General features: G+C 41.3%; 1 pseudogene; it reads right to left on the bottom strand.

Moving 5' to 3' along the window:
* Positions 1–2,733: 2,733 nt before the first annotated feature.
* Positions 2,734–3,909, bottom strand: LOC121839357 (annotated as a pseudogene).
* Positions 3,910–4,133: the final 224 nt, after the last annotated feature.

Below are 4,133 nucleotides of genomic sequence, written 5' to 3'. Positions count from 1 at the left end.
GATTGCCAGGGATGAACCAGGCATGCCAAAAGATTATTTCCTAGGTGTATTGCCCAAGATGACATAAGACGTGATAAGAACCTGGAGAAGAACCTGTGGCCAAATGCAAAAGACAGGGTTGACTAGCAATGCTACGGTATCGGTAGATGGTGTATATACAAATTATTGTATTTTGGAATCACTCAAAGCCAAAAAATGACAATCATTCCTGATTAATTCCTGTAACATATACTGCAGTGAATTCTAAACAGTAGAGAGGTGTCATTCTTGTTTTTGTAAAGACATTTTACAAAAGAAAACATTGTAATGCTACCTGTTGTTAGGGTTTTTTAGGTCATTGTTGTATGAGTGACAAAGTGTGCTTGTTGGGTGACAACCTTTGCTAATGTTATGGACGAATGAGTTGATTTGAGACATATATGAAGTGTTTTTTGATAGTTTTAGTGCATTTTGGATGTGAAATTAATTGCTTTGCCAAGCTAAAAGTTGGTTAGGAGAACTGTGTTTTGAAAAAGTGGCTTAAGTATTGAGAAATGGGTCCTAGCGACTGTAAAAAAAATAAAAAAATATATTTAAAAAACTTAAACTGAACGGTCCACATGGATTTACAACAGTAAGTGAACATTTACTGTGTTTTTTATTGCATTCACTTTTTTGAGAACTGAAAGGATGTCTCGTCAGATGGTGCTGTTGGCTGGTGTTTGTGTTGCGCCCTGGAAACAGAACTGAGAGTATGTGGTGTGTCACTAACTTAATTGTGTGTGTGTGAGAGAAATGTCTTTGGGTTTTGGTAACCCAACTGTAATCACACAAATAAATAATGTTTTCTCTCTCCAAGGAGAGAAAGGTTGTGTAGCCTAACCGTTATACATTATCTCAAACTGTTCCGATACCACCACCACCTCTGTAGGCCTACTATCAGGCTGCGAATTATGGGGGATCCAAGGGGGGCTCAGCTCCCCTGAATGAGACATTAGCTCCCCTAAATGCAACACAAATCAAACTTTGGGGGTGGTCTCTAAATAATGCTAATTTAACCATTCTCCTATTTGTTTAAATGCAGTGGTAAATATGTTTTACAGTGGTAAATATGTTTTACAGTGGTAAATATGTTTTACAGTGGTAAATATGTTTTACAGTGGTAAATATGAAAATAAAAGCTTCCAAATTAAACAAACACACCCCCACCTCTCTGTCATGTGATAACGATTTATTTTTTAAATGGCCGCGCAAATGTCTTCCCTGTCCACCATCCTATCCATTCAGTAGTGCTGAATTTCGGCCTCAGCGGAGCTCCTTTAAACGCATAGATTTCCCTTCGTACTTGCTTATTTTTGCCACTTGTTTGCCACGCGCCCTTGATAAAAATAGCCTTTTTCCAATTTATCCGTTGATTTATCATTGTTTGCTCGTCCGTCAACTGTAGCACGCTCATTGCTTTGTTTTTCACGTGAGCACGCACGGGTAATGGTGTTCTCTGTTCCGTGGCCAGGGGCCTGTTGCACAAAACTAGGATAAGGGATTAAGCCAGGATATCTTGGTGATCCTGGCTCAATTGATCCGTAATCCGGTTGCACTAAAGATGGATAGGGGGCAGGAGGATATGTTATGGTATAAATTACCATGGAGATTTATTCTGTGGAGCTAGCCTGCTCCAGACCAGGCTAAATTCCAGGATCTATTTAATCTCATCCCTAATGTCAGTCAGCAGTCACCACAAATGGAAACCAATAGTTATTTCACTGCTCACTATACATTGTTATCACATATAACTAGACCCACTGTTATTATTTAAACGTTTGTGATCATTAATTTCAATGATTTTGGATAAAAAATGATTTTTAGATGATGTTGCTATCATTAGATAATTTACAGTTTCCCATAGACTATAAGGCTATATATAAAATGATAGAATATTAGGGCCACAGAGGGGAAAAAAAACACAAGTCATAATATTGTAACCAGTTGTTTTAAAGGAGGACAGTTGTTAAAATGACAGATGTGGGGCATTTCGTGAAATTGTACTTCAGTATGGTTTCATAAACAAAGACATGCTGATGTGCCAGAATATTAAGTATCACATTGTCATAAGTATCAAAACTGTAAAAACAATATGTAGCTTTTCTGCAGAAAGAACCAGCCTCATAAATTTATGACTTTATCCTTTTTCTTCAGTGTGGCCCTAGTACTCTGTCATATAAACAAATACACATTCCATATGAATATAAAAACACAATGTGTAACATTATGTTCCTTTATTGAATAAGGACAAAACAAAGCAGGTAAACCATCAGCTCCTTTCGAAACTGAAGTCAGTGACTCTACAAGATGGAAAGCACAGAATCCAAGCATATTATACAAAATGATACATACACATTCAAAGGTCTGTATATAACACACCCTGCATGTCTGCACACTAAAATAAATGCAGGACAAATCCATACACATCAACTGAACAGACAAATGAATGGATGCAGTAGCCTCCCTGCAGCCTTGTATTACACACAGTATACCGCACAAACATCATAAGAGGCCAAATTCGTCAAAAAACGAACCCAAAAAAACCCAAATTCCTCTGCCACCGCAGGACATATTTAACCAAAATTGAAAGCACACATACTAACTAAAATAATTCAACACATATTGGTCCCTCAGCAGCCGACCACTGTCGTCATCAGGGAAGATTGCCGGATTGTCCCAGTCCATGGCTGGTGGCACTCTGGGGGCCCTCTCCTTCCTCAGGCAGGCCACATTGTGGAGGACAGCACAAGCCACAGTAATATCACATGCCCTAACAGGGCTGACCCTTAATTTGTGAAGGCAGTGAAAGCGTGCCTTCAGGAGGCCAAAGGTCATTTCAACTCTGGCCCTGGTCCTGGCATGGGCATGGTTGTAGGCCTGCTGTGCTTCCTGGGGGTCTGTGAAAGGTGTCAGGAGAAAAGTCTGGCAGCCATACCCCTGTCTCCCAGCAACACACCAGAGAATTCACCTGTCAACACAAAATCTCATCATTACTACCTCATAAACACAGTGATATTCTTGACACAGCCATGATGGTTATAAATAGGGGTTGTGTGGCTTACCTTGTGATAGGCACTGATAGATTTCAGAGGCCCGAAAGATTCTGGAGTCATGGACTGAGCCAGGCCATTTTGCCACAACATTGCTGATCACACAGTCAGCATTGCAGACCATCTGAAATCATAAGATGAGGAATATTACACCAATCAATGCACATCACCGGCAATGCAGAGTGTTCGTCAATGGACAATATCAAAAAGTTATGTTCACCTGAACATTAATGCTGTGAAAGGATTTCCTATTCACAAAATCGGCCTCATGGGCACCTGAGGGGGCTTTTATCCTTATGTGTGTGCAGTCCACTGCACCAATGACATTGGGGAAACCTGTCACACAAAGTAATGAGTATCCTACTATGTGTTAACAGTTGTCCTGTAATTTGTAGATCCTCTTACCTGCAATCCTATAGAACTCCTCTTTGATGTCACAGAGTCTTCTGTGGCCAGGGAAGGAGATGAAGACATCTGCTAATGCTTTGATAGCCAGACACACACTCCTTATTGTGCGGCAAATTGTGGCCTTGTTCAGCTGTTCTGCATCCCCCACTGAGTACAGGAAGGCTCCACTAGCAAAAAAGCGCAAGGCCACACAAACCATTTGCTCCACACTCAGTGCATGGCTCCGTGCAGTGCGGTGCTTAATCCTGGGACCCAGTAGTCTGCATAGATACCTGATGCCATCTGCAGAAAACCTGTATCTTTCATATAGATGGTCATCAGGGAAGGCCAGTGGGTCCAACCGGTCCCTGAAGACCCTTTCTCGCCTGAAGGCTCTCCTCAGCACAAGTGCTTCTTCATCCACCACATCTCGCACGAATGGGCATGCCATTGTCAGAGCAGAAAGGAACACACAATTTTGGGCCTTCATATAGGCTAGTGGCCACACCTGGTGCTGGGGGTGGGCAAAAGAGGGCGATGCCTTATAACGATGACTTGGTTGTACTGATTGCTGGGAAAATAAAAAAACCTTAGAAAGATGCCACCGTCCTGTGTGCTCACAATAAGAGCTCATATGTCATGGCTCACTTGACTTTATGAGAATATACCTAATTT

The sequence above is a fragment of the Oncorhynchus tshawytscha genome, linkage group LG15 (assembly GCF_018296145.1).
Source record: "Oncorhynchus tshawytscha isolate Ot180627B linkage group LG15, Otsh_v2.0, whole genome shotgun sequence".
NCBI lineage: Eukaryota > Metazoa > Chordata > Actinopteri > Salmoniformes > Salmonidae > Oncorhynchus > Oncorhynchus tshawytscha.
The sequence above is the reverse complement of the archived record's forward strand: the minus strand, read 5'-3'. Positions and strand labels throughout refer to the sequence as shown.